Raw genomic sequence first — 19,644 nt, forward strand, 5'->3', positions numbered from 1 at the left:
TCTTCTTAGGTGATTTAGGTGAGACAGCCCGCCTATAACTGACTGTCCTGCCGTTGGTTTGAAGTATTGCCTGAAGCTATATATAGAAATACTTCCTCGGCGTTCCGGCCGCCGGCTGTGCGCCTCAGTAGGATGTTGCCTCGGTCTTACAGCACGACTCCTACTGGTATTCTCCTTCTTGCTTTGATCTCGTTTCTCACTCAGCACAATATATCTCGCTTCTGATCCTTTCTTAGGGCACCGCCGCTATGCTGAGCAGGCATGGTCCCGTGACGTTCTTTCTCGTTGCCAGGCCTCTGTCAGGGTCCCAAACCTGACAGGGACCCTACCGAATCTTCCCCACAACACCCTCTGCCACAAGGTGTTGCCTGGTTCCAACCCAGTCAGCTATCTCTCTAACTTCCTGCCTGACCCCCAGTTTTACCAGTATGTGAGGAGTGGCCTAATGAATAGTACCCTTAGCGCCCCCTGGAGGCCCGACTGTGAAATGTATTGGTGTATGTGATACCTGGTCAGATGAACTCCTTCAGTGCCATCAGACGTACCATAGCCCCCCATAGTGGTGGAGCAACAGTACTGCAACGACCAGGACTCTGGGGCGCTGCACTCCCCCCCGGTTAAATCCAGTACTCCGGGACTGGGAAGAAAACAACAATACATGTCAGCAAAAAGACATACAATTTTTGTGAGTGCAATAACAATAAGCATATTTGAACAGAGCTTCCCTTTATGGGAGGTGAGGACACTTGAACGTTACAAACATGGTTTAATACTCTTAAATAACTTTACTATAAATAACTTTTCTTACCCAACCGGGTATTCTACTAAGTGCAAAATTTTTAAACATTAATTTAATATTGCCTTTAAGGATGTACACTCTGAATCCACTAAAGACCTTCTTATAACACATTATATGGCTTAAACAACTGTGCTACATTCTCCTACTTTACGTCTGCAGGACCGCCTGTCCTAACCGCTCCAGACCTACTGCCTCTCCTTTCTGTTACAGGACCGCTCCTTTCCGTCCGAGCCTACTGTCCTTCCACTACTATACACAGTATAGAACATGTTTTTCTTTCAGTTTAAGAGCACTGAGCCATCTCTATATGGCTCCTAGGAGGACTCACTACTAACCCCTACGGGTTCACTTCCTGTCCTCATTCCTCTATTAACATTATTGAACATTTCTTACAATCAACTAGTTGGTTACATTTTAACTTTCACATATCAACATCATCAATACTTTCTTTTCAGGACATTATTGCCATTCAACCGTCTTAAGGCAACACTGTTCATAAGTGCAGGATGCGAACATCCCCTTTAAGAGGGGACCAAGTCTCTATGAGGTAGTGCAACTTCTCAAGCTGCAAGTCCGTATGCAGCAAGGACTCCAGTGCAGGTTCCAAGAACCGTATCTTCGCAAAGAGTCCGTCTTTTATATAAAACCAGTAGAGAGCACCTTTAAGAAGGTGCAAACTATATACAAGGAGTTTGTATCATGCATTGTTCATGATTCAGCAGTTCTGGATAACTTGTGCAAAAAGTATAAAACAAACAAAAAATAAGAAACAATAGGGATCCCGGGTCAACAAAGGGATCCCTTTAAGAATAACCCTAGACGGGTTTTAGCAGCAAAATAGCAGAGAAAAACAATTAACTATGTACATCAATGAAGCGTTCTTGCTTACTCAGTCTTGTAGTGTAGGGGGTGGTCTTCTATCCCCGACCGAGGCAGCACCTGTGCTGATAGTTGGTCTCTCAGGTGCCATCAGATCAGCCGGTGTCTGGATTTGAAGGCTAACCCTGCTTGTAAGCTCGGTGGCTGCTACAAGGCGGACGGTGGTGATAGTAACAAGATCTGTCAAATCTGGATCAGTCATGGTCGGGGCAACAGGTGACGCTCCTTCAGGCTCACACCGGTGGACGTTCCGAGCGCACCATCCTTGTGCATTCCGGCGGCGAGTGTAGGTCACCTGATCCCCCCTTTGCAATGGGTCACCATCTCGACTGCAGCAGGGAGTTTTTACATTGTAGCTAGTAACGAAGACGTCAGTTGGTAGTCCCGGTTCCTGTATGGAGCCCCAACCCCTCTTCGGGTGGAAGGCTAGCACAGTCCCCCGCTTTACCACGTCGTTCCTGTTGTGCGCAGGCTTCTTGCGTTGCGTCTTCGGCATGTCAGATTGCTCTGTTTCGTCTCAGTTTTTCCAGTGTTGGATCAGACATTGTTTATACTGTTCCCAAGTGAGCACAGCAAGGGTGAGGCTCTCCCCCGGAGCTCCATACGGCTCGTTCCAGGGGGTGTCCCACCGGAGGATCACCCCATCTGGGCCCACATCTATGGGTTCCCCCATCTTGGTCGGTAGGGGAGGTACCAGCTTCCCCATCACGTCGGGGGTGAGGACCACCCGTTCCACCGTAAAGGCGCGGTTATTGTTGTTGGGGTGAGGAACGGTCACCGGAGCGGGATCGGTCAGGGGAGCCGGATCGGTCGGGAGAGCAGAATCGGCCGGGGGAGTAGGGGTGCCGTCCATACCTGTGCCTGATGTGATTCCACCGATGTCGATCTGTTCCGTTGACGAGGACACTGGAATCGGCTGCAGCCCGGACCGCGGCCCTTCCGGAATGGCCTCTTGATGTGGCTCCGCCCTCCATGGCTCCGTGGCTGGGATAGGTAGGCTCGGCTCCTCCACTGGCGGCTCCCAGGAATTCAGGTCCTTCACGGGCGGTGGACGCGAGTCCGTCTCTGATGGGTGAGGGCAAGCCGGGATCACCTCGCCGTTGCTCGGGCACTTGCTGCTCATCGTCGCTGTCTGGCATTCGGCGGCAACGCATGCACCTGGCTCCGCCATTTCTCCGAGGTTGAGCTCCTTCTTCATCTCGTTCCCGCCGTTGCAAATCAGGGGGCGGTTCTCCTCTGCTGCTGGGTAGGTCGTCCTCTCGCAGCAGGAGTCGGAGGGGGCGGTCGCCACTTCTGGCGCCGCTTTGGTAGTCTCCTCCCATGGCACGCCCTTCTTCTCCCTCTGCACTCCCTGTGGTGCTGCAATGGCGGCGACTTTTGGCGGGAACTTTTGGCGGTAAACGGCACAGCACAGTCTTTGCAATAAATCACAGTCCAATTATAATAAATCACAGTTCCAAGGCACACATGACCCGATTCCTCAGGCTTAAGTAGATCCTGTTCGTGACGCCAAGTTGTAGCGCCCCCACCGCCGCAGGGCCGAAGGGTACCCGGTACCGGGCCTCTGAGTCTCTGCCCTGGGGTTGTCACGGTGGCTAGACCCGGTCCGTGACCCTGCTGAGGGGCGCACAATGATAGATGTGATGGTAATGTTGCGGTGCAGTGTAGGTCGCAGTTAATAACGAGGACACCAGGTTGCAGTCTCTTTACCTCTTTACTGAAGGTCTCTGGGTCCTCAGTCCGGAATACGGTTCACCAGGCTGCGCAAGTCCGGCCGGTCCAATGGCACCTCCAGAGTTCTCTTTGCAGGTGGAAATCTGTGCCTTCCTGCTAGCGCTATGTGTTGTGGTCCTCCCCTGCTGTACTTACGGGATAGTCCCCACAACTGTTGTGTCTGTTTCTTGTGTTCCCTCACAACTCGATTAGATGATGTTCTGCTAATCCGTCTGTTGTGAATTTGGATTCTGGGCTCCCCCGGTGGCCGCTTGTGGAATTGGACTTGTCATCCTCTTTCCTGTTTCACCTGATTCCATCAGTAGTGGGTGTCGCTATTTAAGCTCATTTCTCTGGTGGTTTCTTGCCGGTCAACAATGTTATCTGATGCCTCTCAGTGCTTGTTCCTGCTTCTAGACTACTACTAGATAAGTTGGACTTTTGTCCATGTTTTGTTTTGCCTATTTGTTCCAGTTCACAGCTGAAGTTTTGTTACTGTGTCTGGAAAGCTCTCGTTGATCAGGGATTGCTACTCTGGCGTTATGAGTTAATGCCAGAGTTTAAGGTAATCTCTGGATGGTGTTTTGTTAGTGTTTTTCTGCTGACCATGAAAGTATACTATCTGTCTTCTGCTATCTAGTAAGCGGACCTCAAATTTGCTAAGACTATTTTCCTGCTGCGTTTGTTGTTTCATCTGAACTCACCGTCATTATATGTGGGGGGCTACTGTCTTCTTTGGAATATTTCTCTAGAGGTGAGCCAGGTCTTATATTTCCCTCTGCTAGCTATTTAGGTCTTAGGCCAGAGCTGGGCATCTAGCGATAAATAGGAAATGCTACCTGGCTATTTCTAGTTGCGCGGCAGGCTTAGTTCATGGTCAGTATAGTTCCATCTTCCGAGAGCTTGTCCCTCTATAGGCTTGCTATGATCTCTGCCTGCAGAGATCATGACAGGAATGTTAACCTAAATGTGTACTTCGGTCTAGGATGAGTGGAAGACCGCATTTAATACGCCCGAGGGCCACTTTGAGTATTTGGTCATGCCTTTTGGTCTTTCTAATGCCCCTTCAGTTTTCCAGTCTTTTATGCATGATATTTTCCGCGATTTTCTGGATAAATTTATGATAATATATCTGGATGATATTCTGATTTTTTCTGATGACTGGGACTCTCATGTCCAGCAGGTCAGGAGAGTTTTTCAGGTTCTGCGGTCTAATTCTTTATGTGTGAAGGGGTCTAAGTGCGTTTTTGGGGTCCAGAAAATTTCCTTTTTGGGGTATATTTTTTCTCCCTCTTCCATTGAGATGGATCCCGTCAAGGTGCAAGCTATTTGTGACTGGACTCAGCCCTCCTCTCTTAAGGGTCTTCAGAGATTTTTGGGCTTTGCCAACTTTTACCGCCGATTTATTGCTGGTTTTTCGGATGTCGTTAAACCACTGACTGATTTGACCAGACAAGGCGCTGATGTTGCTAATTGGTCCCCTCATGCTGTAGAGGCCTTTCAGGAGCTTAAGCGCCGTTTTGCCTCTGCCCCTGTGTTGCGTCAGCCTGATGTGAATCTGCCTTTTCAGGTTGAGGTTGACGCTTCGGAGATCGGAGCTGGGGCAGTGTTGTCGCAGAAAGGTTCCGACTGCTCCGTCATTAGGCCTTGTGCCTTCTTTTCTCGCAAATTTTCGCCCGCAGAGCGGAATTATGATGTTGGGAATCGGGAGCTTTTGGCCATGAAGTGGGCGTTTGAGGAGTGGCGCCATTGGCTCGAGGGGGCTAGACATCAGGTGGTGGTATTGACTGACCACAAAAATTTGATTTATCTTGAGACTGCCAGACGCCTGAATCCTAGACAGGCGCGCTGGTCTTTATTTTTTTCTCGCTTTAATTTTGTGGTGTCATACCTACCGGGTTCTAAGAATGTTAAGGCAGATGCCCTTTCTAGGAGTTTTGACCCGGACTCTCCTGGTAATTCTGAACCCACAGGTATCCTTAGGGAGGGAGTAATTTTGTCGGCCGTTTCTCCTGATCTGCGGCGGTCCTTGCAAGAGTTTCAGGCGGATAGACCGGATCGTTGTCCGCCTGATAGACTGTTTGTTCCGGATGATTGGACCAGCAGAGTCATCTCTGAGGTACATTCTTCTGCATTGGCAGGTCATCCCGGAATTTTTGGTACCAGGGATTTGGTGGCAAGATCCTTCTGGTGGCCTTCTCTGTCACGAGATGTGCGAGTCTTTGTGCAGTCATGTGACGTTTGTGCTCGGGCCAAGTCTTGTAGTTCTCGGGCTAGCGGACTGCTGTTGCCCTTGCCTATTCCTAAGAGGCCTTGGACACACATCTCGATGGATTTTATTTCAGATCTGCCTGTTTCCCAGAAGATGTCTGTCATCTGGGTGGTCTGTGACCGTTTCTCTAAAATGGTCCATTTGGTTCCTCTGCCCAAGTTGCCTTCTTCTTCTGAGTTGGTTCCTCTGTTTTTTCAGAATGTTGTCCGATTGCACGGTATTCCTGAGAATATTGTTTCTGACAGAGGTACCCAATTTGTGTCTAGATTTTGGCGGGCATTCTGTGCTAGGATGGGCATAGATTTGTCTTTTTCGTCTGCTTTTCACCCTCAGACTAATGGCCAGACCGAGCGGACTAATCAGACCCTTGAGACATATCTGAGGTGTTTTGTCTCTGCTGACCAGGATGATTGGGTTGCTTTTTTGCCATTGGCAGAGTTCGCCCTCAATAATCGGGCCAGTTCTTCCACCTTGGTGTCCCCGTTTTTCTGTAATTCGGGGTTTCACCCTCGATTTTCCTCCGGTCAGGTGGAATCCTCGGATTGTCCTGGAGTGGATGCGGTGGTAGAGAGATTGCATCACATTTGGGGGCAGGTTATGGACAATTTGAAGTTGTCCCAGGAGAAGACTCAGCGTTTTGCCAACCGTCATCGTCGTGTTGGTTCTCGGCTTTGTGTTGGAGATTTAGTGTGGTTGTCTTCTCGTTTTGTCCCTATGAGGGTCTCTTCTCCTAAGTTTAAACCTCGGTTCATCGGCCCTTATAGAATATTGGAGATTCTTAATCCTGTTTCTTTCCGTTTGGACCTCCCTGCGTCCTTTTCCATTCATAACGTTTTTCATCGGTCGTTATTGCGCAGGTATGAGGTACCTGTTGTACCTTCAGTTGAGCCTCCTGCTCCGGTGTTGGTTGAGGGTGAGTTGGAGTACGTTGTGGAGAAAATTTTGGACTCTCGTGTTTCCAGACGGAAACTCCAGTATCTGGTCAACTGGAAGGGTTACGGCCAGGAGGATAATTCTTGGGTCAATGCATCTGATGTTCATGCTTCTGATCTTGTTCGTGCCTTCCATAGGGCTCATCCTGGTCGCCCTGGTGGATCTGGTGAGGGTTCGGTGCCCCCTCCTTGAGGGGGGGGTACTGTTGTGAATTTGGATTCTGGGCTCCCCCGGTGGCCGCTTGTGGAATTGGACTTGTCATCCTCTTTCCTGTTTCACCTGATTCCATCAGTAGTGGGTGTCGCTATTTAAGCTCATTTCTCTGGTGGTTTCTTGCCGGTCAACAATGTTATCTGATGCCTCTCAGTGCTTGTTCCTGCTTCTAGACTACTACTAGATAAGTTGGACTTTTGTCCATGTTTTGTTTTGCCTATTTGTTCCAGTTCACAGCTGAAGTTTTGTTACTGTGTCTGGAAAGCTCTCGTTGATCAGGGATTGCTACTCTGGCGTTATGAGTTAATGCCAGAGTTTAAGGTAATCTCTGGATGGTGTTTTGTTAGTGTTTTTCTGCTGACCATGAAAGTATACTATCTGTCTTCTGCTATCTAGTAAGCGGACCTCAAATTTGCTAAGACTATTTTCCTGCTGCGTTTGTTGTTTCATCTGAACTCACCGTCATTATATGTGGGGGGCTACTGTCTTCTTTGGAATATTTCTCTAGAGGTGAGCCAGGTCTTATATTTCCCTCTGCTAGCTATTTAGGTCTTAGGCCAGAGCTGGGCATCTAGCGATAAATAGGAAATGCTACCTGGCTATTTCTAGTTGCGCGGCAGGCTTAGTTCATGGTCAGTATAGTTCCATCTTCCGAGAGCTTGTCCCTCTATAGGCTTGCTATGATCTCTGCCTGCAGAGATCATGACATCCGTCCCTCCCGGTGTTATGGTTGGGACGCACCCGTATGACGGGTAGGCTCGGAGCTCTTCCGGGACCCTAGAGTCGCCCCTCTCCACAGGTTGCCCCCTATGTCTTCTTAGGTGATTTAGGTGAGACAGCCCGCCTATAACTGACTGTCCTGCCGTTGGTTTGAAGTATTGCCTGAAGCTATATATAGAAATACTTCCTCGGCGTTCCGGCCACCGGCTGTGCGCCTCAGTAGGATGTTGCCTCGGTCCTACAGCACGACTCCTACTGGTATTCTCCTTCTTGCTTTGATCTCGTTTCTCACTCAGCACAATATATCTCGCTTCTGATCCTTTCTTAGGGCACCGCCGCTATGCTGAGCAGGCACGGTCCCGTGACGTTCTTTCTTGTTGCCAAGCCTCTGTCAGGGTCCCAAACCTGACAGGAACCCTACCGAATCTTCCCCACAACACCCTCTGCCACAAGGTGTTGCCTGGTTCCAACCCAGTCAGCTATCTCTCTAACTTCCTGCCTGACCCCCAGTTTTACCAGTATGTGAGGAGTGGCCTAATGAATAGTACCCTTAGCTCCCCCTGGAGGCCCGACTGTGAAATGTATTGGTGTATGTGATACCTGGTCAGATGAACTCCTTCAGTGCCATCAGACGTACCATAGCCCCCCATAGTGGCGGAGCAACAGTACTGCAACGACCAGGACTCTGGGGCGCTGCACATGCATCCTAACGATTGGCAGCCTGGGCAAAATAGGGTATGACGTCGGTCACATGGCTGGGAATCCGTGGTATGACATGGAGTAGGATGGTGCCTTTTTTTATATTACTGTCAAGTGGACCATCTGCCGAATGTGTTCCACGTTGGAAGGAATGATATTAGTGTCAGATCCTCCAGGGAATTAAAACGGGACAGAAAAGATTGATTTTTTGCAGTTTAGGTCATTCTATCCAAGAATCATAATTGTGTAGTCTGACAATGTGGTGTAGACAACTTTGAGGTATGCGAGATCGGTGTATAGTCTGAACAAGTCTAGGTTTAAAGTGAACAATGTTGTGGCTCGTTTTGTGGCAGGATAGTTGGTGCTGCACAGAGACTTGGAGACTTTGTCAAGAGAGTATTTGAGGTGTCATCTTAAAGGGACTCTGTCACCTGAATTTGGAGGGAACAATTTTCAGCCATAGGGGCGGGGTTTTCGGGTGTTTGATTCACCCTTTCCTTACCCGCTGGCTACATGCTGGCTGCAATATTGGATTGAAGTTCATTCTCTGTCCTCCGTAGTACATGCCTGCACAAGGCAATCTTGCCTTACGCAGGCGTGTACTATGGAGGACAGAGAATGAACTTCAATCCAATATTGCAGCCAGCATGCAGCCAGCGGGTAAGGAAAGGGTGAATCAAACACCTGAAAACCCCACCCATATGACCCCAAACTGGTCCCGCCAAATTCAGGTGACAGAGTCCCTTTAATGCGATTGGCATGGACCTATGAATTCTGGGATTATGGGATGGCATTGAACAAGCTGCAGACATTTTTAAGGTGTCAAACGGTCAGGTCTGTGGCCGGGAATTGATTAGAGGCTCATTAAGCGTTGTGTCCCCCCAGATAGTTACATCTCAATATAACTGGCGAGCATAGGTCCTGCATGGTTAGGGGTCATAACTAGGGTTGAGCGAAACGGATCGGACAAATTCGCCGACCTTCGGCAAAGTCGGGTTTCATGAAACCCAACCCGATCCTAGTGTGGGATCGGCCATGCAGTCGGCGATCTTTGCGCCAAAGTCGCGTTTCGTTTGACACGTTCAGCGCCATTTCTCAGCCAATGAAGGGGGACGCAGAGGGTGGGCAGTGTGATGACATAGGTCTCGGTCCCCACCATCTTAGAGAAGGGCATTGCAGTGATTGGCTTGCTTTCTGCGGCGTCACAGGGGGTATAAAGGGGCGTGCACGCCGACCGCCATCTTACTTCTGCCGATCTTGTAAAACAATGGGGACACAAAGAGCGCAATAGGGTCTTATCCACGTTACACAGAGGAGAATATACACCAAATTTGCTCACCTGGTTAGGATGAGATTAGAGCATGTAGATAGCGGCTGCTGCAGATCCACAGGTCTTCACCGACCAGAGAAAATAATGTCTTCAAAGGGAAATTTGTAGTTAAAATTCTGCGCTGCTGCTAAGATGAATTTCAGGAGAGTATAGTTGATTCACAGTGGTACTGTGAATCAACTATACTCTCCTGAAATTCATCTTAGCGGCAGCGCAGAATTTTAACTACAAATTTCTCTTTGAAGACATTATTTTCTGCCGATCTTAGCATAGGAAGAGATTGCTGCAGCTTCGTCAGAAGAAGGGATATAGTTAGGGAGGGAAGATTAAGGGTTAAGATTAACTCCCAAACTGCTTGTGCTGTAGCGATTTCCACTGTCCAACACCACCTTTTTTTGCAGGGACAGTGGAGGCTATTTTTTTGTGCATCAGCTCTGTAGCTTATTAGGCTGCCTTATAAGGCTCCCTGATAGCTGCATTGCTGTTTGCACCGCTGCTGTGCAAACCAACTGCTTTTTTAAAAGCAAAAATCCTGTTGCTCCTTTCTGCAGTTATCTTGTTTATTTGTCCACACTTTTGTGTGCAGCGGTCCTTTTTGTTGCTGCCATACTTGTCCTTAGATCATTGTAGGGAGATTGAAATTGTACTACAGTCCTTGGATTTTTTCAGATATCTTCCAGCCACTTTCTGCCACTTACATTGTGTTGTGTTACACACTGGGCCTGAGTTGTGGTGCTGTCTCCCCCCAAAATAACGGAGATTTAAATTGTCACAAAGTGTATATACGTCAGTTCTGTTAGTTTGTCGTATATCAGCCAGCCACGTTCTGCCACTTACATTGTGTTGTGTTATACACTGGGCCTGAGTTGTGGTGCTGTCTCCCCCCAAAAAAAGGGAGATTCAAATTGTCACAAAGTGGATATACGTCAGTTCTGTTAGTTTGTTGTATATCAGCCAGCTACGTTCTGCCACTTACATTGTGTTGTGTTATACACTGGGCTTGAGTTGCGGTGCCGTCTCCCCAAAATAAAAAGGGAGATTCAAATTGTCACAAAGCGGATATACATCAGTTCTGTTAGTTTATCGTATATCAGCCAGCCACGGTCTGACACTTACATTGTGTTGTGTTATACACTGGGCCTGAGTTGTGGTGCAGTCTCCCCCCCAAAAAAAGGGAGATTCAAATTGTCACAAAGTGGATATACGTCAGTTCTATTAGTTTGTCGTATATCAGCCAGCCACGTTCTGCCACTTACATTGTGTTGTGTTATACACTGGGCCTGAGTTGTGGTGCAGTCTCCCCCCCAAAAAAGGGAGATTCAAATAGTCACAAAGTGGATATACGTCACTTCTGTCAGTTTGTCGTATATCAGCCAGCCACGGTCTAACACTTACATTGTGTTGTGTTATACACTGGGCCTGAGTTGCGGTGCAGTCTCCCCAAAATAAAAAGGGAGATTCAAATTGTCACAAAGTGGATATACGTCAGTTCTGTTAGTTTGTCGTATATCAGCCAGCCACGTTCTGCCACTTACATTGTGTTGTGTTATACACTGGGCCTGAGTTGTGGTGCAGTCTCCCCAAAATAAAAAGGGAGATTTAAATTCTCAACAAGTTTAGATGCACCTTCTACCTTGTTTTACAGTACCATATAACGGTTGTTATTCTGGTAACATTTTCCCAAAAATGAGGAAGTCTGGTGGAAGAGGCCGTGGGCGGTTGTTGCCAGCTGGTACTGATGGTGGTGGAGCATCTGGTGGTAGTGGGAAAAGAAAAATAGCACCTAAGGCTGGAGGTGTTCAGCCAGCGTCATCGTCTGGCTGCACAAGGCCTCGAAGGCTCCCTTATCTTGGAATAGGAAAACCGCTTTTAAAGCTGGAGCAGCAGGAAAACGTTTTGGCTTTTCTTGCTGACTCAGCCTCTAGCTCTTTCGCCTCCTCTTCAGAAAGTTCCAAATATAAAAGCAGCGAGTTGTCAGTGGATGCTCCCAGTCAGGAACAAGACGTTTCCTTGTGTCCTTCACCCAAACCAAAAGTAAAAGATGCGTCAGGCGACACTACAGGTTACTCCATGGAGCTCTTTACACATACGGTGCCTGGGTTAGAAAGGGAAATTGTTAACTGCCCATTACAAGATGAATCGGACATGGAGTGCACTGATGCACAGCCACAGCTAGATTATTATGCTGTTACATTGACTCAGATCACTAAATTGCCCTCGCAGTGTACTCAGCCAGAATCTGACCCTGATGAGACTATGGTGCCCCGTCCCGAACGCTATAGCACCTTACACGGTGACACAGAGGAAGGTGCACATGACATTGAAGAGGAGGTGATAGATGACCCAGTTGTTGATCCAGATTGGCAGCCATTGGGGGAAGAGGGTGCCACTGCCTGTAGCTCAGAAGCGGAGGAGGATGATCCGCAGCAGCCCTCTACATCGCAACAGCTGTCATCTGGCAGGCCCGTATCAGGCCAAAAACGTGTGTCAAAAACAAAAAGAGTTTTAGGACAGCGTGGCCATCTGGTGAAAGTAGCACAGCGTGCAATGCCTGAAAAGGTATTCGATAGTAGGAAGAGTGCAATGTGGCAATTTTTTAGCCAAGACCCGAATGATCAGTCAAAAGATTTCTGTAAGAAATGCTCAAAGACCTTTAGCAGAGGGAAGAATCTTCAAAATTTAAATACAACGTGCATGCGTAGACATTTAACCAGCATGCACTTGCAAGCGTGGACTAACTATTAAACGTCCCATACTGTTGGTGCACCTGCTCAGAATGAAGGTAGTCAGCAGCGCTACATTGCTTCCCTCACTGTAAGCCCACCAGTTAGGACACCACCAGCAGCAAATGTGGAGGTATCGTCGCAAGGCCAAAGCAGTCAGGGAACCACAAGGTTTTTGGTAGGAAATATTGTATGTAGGCCAACATCCAGAATACCATCACCAACCCTCTCTCAATCCGTCATGTCCACCACCACCACCACCGGTAGTTCCACCATATGCAGCTCTCCAGTCCAGCTCACCCTACAAGAGACTCTCGATAGGAAAAGAAAGTACTCATCCTCTCATCCGCGTACACAGGGTTTGAACGCCCACATTGCTAGACTAATCTCGTTAGAGATGATGCCCTACCGGTTGGTTGAAAGCGAAGTTTTTAAAGACCTGATGGCCTAGGCAGTACCACGCTATGACCTACCCAGTCGGCACTTCTTTGTGAGAAAAGCCATCCCAGCCCTCCACCAGCATGTCAAAGACCGCATTGTCCATGCACTGAGGCAATCAGTCAGTGGAAAGGTGCACCTCACAACAGATGCATGGACCAGTAGGCATGGCCAGGGACGTTACGTGTCCATCACGGTGCACTGGGTTAATGTGGTGGATGCAGGGTCGGCAGGGGACAGCCATAGTGGGACAGTTCTGCCTAGCCCACGGTCTAGGAAACAGTTGGATGTAGGCGTTCGCCACCCCTCCTCCTCCTCCAGAAGCGAAAGCTCGTCCACAGAGCACAGTCGCACGACCACTCCATCCGCAGCTGCCAGTGTTGCACACGAGGTGTCCCATTATCGAACAGCTAGTGGTAAGCGTCAGCAGGCTGTGTTACAAATGAAGTGTTTGGGCGACAACAGACACACCGTGGAAGTACTGGCCGAGTACTTGCAGCAAGAAACTCAGTCATGGCTGGGCAATGTACATCTTGAGGCAGGCAAGGAAGTCAGTGATAACAGAAGGAATTTTATGGCTGCCATAGCCCTTTCAGAACTGAAACACATACCTTGCCTGGCTCACACCTTGAACCTGGTGGTGCAGTCCTTCCTGAAAAATTATCCGGGGTTACCAGCCCTGCTCCTGAAGGTGCGAAGACTTTGCTCGCACATCCGCCGGTCGCCCGTACACTCCAGCCGTATGCTGAATCATCAGCGATCGCTGAATCTTCCCCAGCACCGCCTAATAATCGACATTGCAACAAGGTGGAACTCCAGACTGCACATGCTTCAGAGGTTGTGTGAACAGAGGCGTGCTGTAATTTATTTGTGGGAGGATACACATACATGGGCAGGCACTTGGATGGGAGACAAGGAGTTGTCTGGTGTGCAGTGGTCGAAGCTACAAGACCTCTGTCAAGTCCTTCAGTGTTTTGAGGAATGCACATGGCTGGTAAGTGCAGACGACGCCATCATCAGCACGAGCATCCCACTAATGCGTCTGCTGATGCAAAGTTTGACGCCTATTAAGGAGCAGGCGTCTGCAGCCGAGGAGGAGGGAAGCCTTGATGATAGTCAGCCATTGTCTGCTCAGGGAACTCTCCTGGACGAAGTGGCGGACGAAGAGGAGGAGGATGATGGGGATGAATATTTATGGGAGGAGGATGCTTCTCAGGGGGCAATAGAAACTGGTGGCGTTGCAAGGTCAGGTACAGTGTTTTTGCGGGACACAAGTGATGTTGATTTGCAAGAAAGTGCTCCTCAACCCAGCACAAGCAGTGAATTGACACCTGTAACATTGGCCCACATGGCTGAGTATGCCTTGTGTATCCTAAAAAGGGACCCCCGCATTATGAAAATGAAAACCGATGACGATTACTGGTTGGCCTGCCTCCTGGATCCACGATATAAAGGAAAATTACAAAATATCATGCCACATGAGAACCTTGAGCAAATATTGGCTACCAAATAAGCAACTCTTGTAGACCGTTTGTGTAATAATTATAGGGGATAACTCAGGAGACTCTTTGCCTGGAACAAGACAACTACAGGACACAGTTTTATAAGTGGTAAAGTCTATATTATCACATGGTGATTCAAACAGGTGCAGAGAGAAACTCAAGTCCACAACACTTGGTGCAAATATCAAATGCAGCACAATTATTCTTGAGGATACTTGACACGAATAAGTCCTTGCTTAGTCCAAAACACAGATAGATATGCTTATAAGGCAGTTCAAATAATATCTTAGCTCAACCAGGGAGGTCTGGGTAATAGTCTCAGGTTCTTGCAGAGCAGCAATAGCTTACATGTCCAGCAAATGCAGATGGAAGTAACCACGAGCAGCAGATGAAAGAGGATTACTGGAACTGGTGTATGCAGCAGGAACTCAGAGCAGAGTAGCAGGATAACCCCACAGGTTTACAGGAGCAGGTATATAGCCAGGGAGTCACCAGAGGTCAGGAGCTGGATGCAAGGCAGAATACTCTAGCACAGACTGAAGGCTGGGGTGGAGTTTTATAGCAGGAAGACACAGTGCACATGAGACCAAAGACGCCATCTTGGAAAAGGGCAGTTATGCACAAAAAGGTAATAAAAAATGTTCAGAGTTCTGACAGTTTGGTTCAGGCATTCCCAGCACACAGCGGCGGTGATGGTTCTCACACCAGCCGTAGGGGGCAACATGGCAGAGGTTTTAGAGGTGCACAAATCTGAAGTGGCGTTGGACAGAGGGGTTTTATGACCAGGTTGTGGAGTGATTTCGCAATGACCGCTGACACGACAGGTACTGCTGCATCGATTCAAAGTGACAGGAGACAGCATTTTTCCAGTATGGTTACGAACTACTTTTCCTCCCTCATTGATGTTCTCCCTCACAGGTCATTCCCCTTTGATTACTGGGCATCTAAAATAGACACCTGGCCTGAATTGAATTACAGGAGCTCGCTTGCCCTGCTGCTAGTGTGCTATCCGAAAAAGTCTTCAGTGCTGCTGGTTCAATACTGACCGAAAAAAGGACATGCCTGGCTACCCAAAATGTCGATGATCTAACCTTCATTAAAATGAACCAATCATGAATTTCAAATTATTTGGCCCCACCTTCCCTTGCTGACACGTAGCTTGCCTGAAAAATGTCTTGCTTTTGGCCTCCTCTTACTCTTACCTCTTACTTACTTCTCCAATTCCTCAATTTGCAGCTGCTGAATGTCCACCATAGGCCATTTTCATACCTCCCTAAATGGGCTGACTCCCCCCACAGGGCCGTGGTCACCACCTGGCGCAAGCACCCGTGCGAGTGCCATTTGCCTGGACAGGTGGGTGTGCCCACTCTTGGGCGACGGCTCTGGCACAGGGTCCCTCATAGTACAATGAAGTGTCTCTGACGGTGGTGGTGCACAACCAACGTCAGACACACCGTCGTAATATGAGGGGCCCTGTGCCAGTACGGCTGCCCACGAGAGAGTGTTCCCCCCAGCTCGAACAGTGCTCTACCACTTGCAATAATTACTTCTCCCTGCTCCACCACTGTGCAGTCTGTGCTGTTAAATCCTTCAATGGCACTGCCAATACAAATTTGTTGAAATGATAGATGATAGTTAAAATATACAGGGGCCCTGGCCTCCATTTAGACCAGTTAATACTTTGCGCCTACTACCACTGTCTGCTACTCAGCAGAGGAGCCCACCCCTGTACCTAGCTATGCCACCTGTTTATTTATGAACAATTTGTTGGCAGAAATTTAGCCTACTTAATTATTTGGGCCTACTAACTGTGTCAGCCTCTCCTTTCAGTTGTCCTCCGCTGAACAAAGTAATGCCGCCAGTTTAGTCCTGTTACCAATTATGAACTGCATTTAGCCTACTTACTTATTTGGGCCTACTCACTGTGTCAGCCACTCCTTACAGTTGTCCTCCGCTGAACAAAGCAATGCCACCTGGTTAGTCCTGTTCCCAATTTTGAACTGCATTTAGCCTACTTACTTATTATTTGGGCCTACTCACTGTGTCAGCCACTCCTTACTGTTGTCTTCCGCTGAACAAAGCAATGCCGCCAGTTTAGTCCTGTTACCAATTATGAACTGCATTTAGCCTACTTACTTATTTGGGCCTACTCACTGTGTCAGCCACTCCTTACAGTTGTCCTCCGCTGAACAAAGCAATGCCGCCTGGTTAGTCCTGTTCCCAATTTTGAACTGCATTTAGCCTACTTACTTATTTGGGCCTACTCACTGTCAGCCTCTCCTTACAGTTGTCCTCCGCTGAACAAAGTAATGCTGCCAGTTTAGTCCTGTTACCAATTTTGAACTGCATTTAGCCTACTTACTTATTTGGGCCTACTCACTGTGTCAGCCACTCCTTACAGTTGTCCTCTGCTGAACAAAGCAATGCCGCCTGGTTAGTCCTGTTACCAGTTTTGAACTGCATTTAGCCTACTTACTTATTTGGGCCTACTCACTGTGTCAGCCACTCCTTACAGTTTTCCTCCACTGAACAAAGCAATGCCGCCTGTTTAGTCATGTTACCAATTTTGAACTGCATTTAGCCCACTTTATTATTTGGGCCTACTAACTGTGTCTGCCCCTCATTACAGTTGTCCTCCACTGAACAAAGCAATGCCGCCTGTTTAGTCCTGTTACCAATTTTGAACTGCATTTAGCCCACTTTATTATTTGGGCCTACTCACTGTGTCTGCTACTCCTTACAGTTGTCCTCCGCTGAACAAAGCAATGCCGCCTGTTTAGTCCTGTTACCAATTTTGAACTGCATTTAGCCTACTTTATTATTTGGGCCTATATCTGTGTTTCCTCCTCATCCTGCCCATTGCCCAGCCACTGCTAGATGAGTCTGCTGGTACATTGACCCAGACTACTACATTCCCCTTGCACTCTACACAGCCAGAATCTGACCCTGCTGAAAGTCAGGTTCCCCTTCCCGCATACTATACCACCTTACACGGGGACAAAGAGGAAGGTGCAGATGAAAGTGCAGGTTCCTTCATCAGGTGGGGGCATCACTGGCACAGGGCCCCTCATAGTACGCAAAAGTGTCTCTGCCAGTGGGATGCGCCACCCGCCGTCAAACACACTGCCGTACTATGAGGGGCCCTGTGCCAGTGCCAATGCCAACGAGTGGGCCCCCCCTGCTTGCTCAGGATCACAGCACTTGCAAAGTTGAAATACTTACCTCTCCCTGCTCCACTGCCGTGACGTATTCCGCGTTTCCTGGGCCCACGAAAATCTTGAGCCAGCCCTACCCCCCCACAATGTTAGCCAAATGACCCCCAGTTTTCAATACCTAACTATTATTATAAAGTAAATTAAGATTGACAAGCTTCAGTACTAAGAATTGATGTTTTAGGCATTAAAATGGGCACTGTAGGTGTTTTCCTGTCCTCCACTCACTGCCGACTTTGATTCCCCATTGACTTGCATTGTGTTTCGTGTTTCAGTCGGCCCCCGACTTTTCGCAATAATCGGCCGATATCACCCGACCCGACTTATGACAAAGTCGGGTTTCGCGAAACCCGACTCAATCCGAAAAAAAAGTGAAAGTCGCTCAACTCTAGTCATAACCATGTGATATTAATACTCCTTACTCCCTGAGCTGGTGTGGTGCATCAAGGGAAAGTTCTCTAGGACATGTGGATTTACTCTGGCCTGGGCCTATTCGTTTTTAGGTAGTTAGGGTCGCTAATGTAGGTGCTCCTGGTTTTTGTCATGTTAAAATTTAATAAAAGGCTGCAATGGCCATTTTACCCAAGTCGCAAGCAGTCGTGTGTTTTTTTACATATGCGAAGAAGTGTTATTGGCTAAGGTGCAACGCAGCCTAGCGGCTGAAGAAGTGTCTTGCACAATTGTTCGACACATAAAGCGATGCTGATCTTATTCACTTTGAATGAGCAGCGCTAATGTAGATGGCTTCTACATCTGTACAATTTCATATCATTAGAGCATCATACAAGTGTATGCAATGTTCTTACATAATTTTTATAAGTTTTAATTCTGGCCCTTTTTCACAATTTCATGATACTGCGTGCAGTCAGTGAATAGAGACATACTTATTTACATTCAGATGCTAAAAACCTTTTCAGATCATGTCCAACTAACTCCCACTCATGTACAATAAGATAGTGAGGGTACTACTGCTTTTTTTTTTTTTTTGTTTTATTGTGGATCTCCCTCCAGTATTATAAATTGCTTGAATCAAAAGAGGTTGCTTGTTTCATGATAGATGCTTTCAAATCTGTCATCTCGAAAAACTTTTGGATGTCTTTGAGACTATCATCTATCAGTTAGATGTATGAGAGTACAGATCTAGCAAACGTTACCTTGACTCAGATAATACACATCAATGTAATATCACTGCCCAAATAGGTGTCATTCAACATCTAATGTGACATCGATTATTGTCTTGTGCAATGTCACAAGGGTTAACTCAAGTTCATAAATGGGTAAAATTGCAAAGTGCTTGGAAAAACAAGAACATTTACAATTTACCTTTTATTAACAATCATCTCCATTCTCAAGAATGAATGGATTTTTAGTTGTATAGTGTACAGTTTGTTGCTTAGGATACCGACCACCCTGAAGTTACAGCGTGGCCAGTTGCTTTGATAAGGAGCACACAGAGTGAGCACGCTCTATATTTTACTGCCTGCTCACGCTACTCTAAAGCTGGCCAGATCGCTGGATCCAACCAACCTTAGTGGAGACTTTTCTGAAAATTGATTAGTACTCTGGGACCCAAATCTATCAGACATTTATGATATATCCTGTGGATATGCTATAAATGTCCAAGATGAGTATACCCTTCACCTTTCTGCACAGAGGAATGTCAGCACTGGGTCTCCTGAGGCTCACGTGGCATTGTTATGATATTTGAGCTCTGCCTGCAGCCAATCAGCAGCTGCTATTAGGCTGCTGAGCGCTAACTTTTTTTGAACGAACCTCAAGTGAAGTGAAGAATTGAGGATTCAGCAACCCCATAGTAGCTGCTGATTGGATTCAGGTCTCACGTGGTGCCCAAACAGCTGGAATGGCACCAGTGCAAAAGCTGAGTATATGTTATTTTTATTTTATAAGGGGGCTACTTTATTTAAAAGGGTTTTTTTTAGGTAGTGGAGACACCCTTTAACTTTTAGCCTGTGCAGTGGTTGGCAGTTGAGTAGTATGTTCAATGCAGGTGACGTATGCTAATACTGCTCAATTGATCCGCATAGGCTTTTGTTTGGGTGACTACAGTGAGGAATCATTAAAATGATGACATTAAAGGAGTAGTATCCTTGCCCATATTCTTTAAACATACCAGTTCATGCAGTGTTGGGGCCTAAGTCCAATATCAGATAGCCATAATATATTTTAGTATCTGCATTCCAATAATTTCCA

Source organism: Ranitomeya variabilis, chromosome 4 (assembly GCF_051348905.1).
Source record: "Ranitomeya variabilis isolate aRanVar5 chromosome 4, aRanVar5.hap1, whole genome shotgun sequence".
NCBI classification, from domain to species: Eukaryota; Metazoa; Chordata; class Amphibia; order Anura; family Dendrobatidae; genus Ranitomeya; species Ranitomeya variabilis.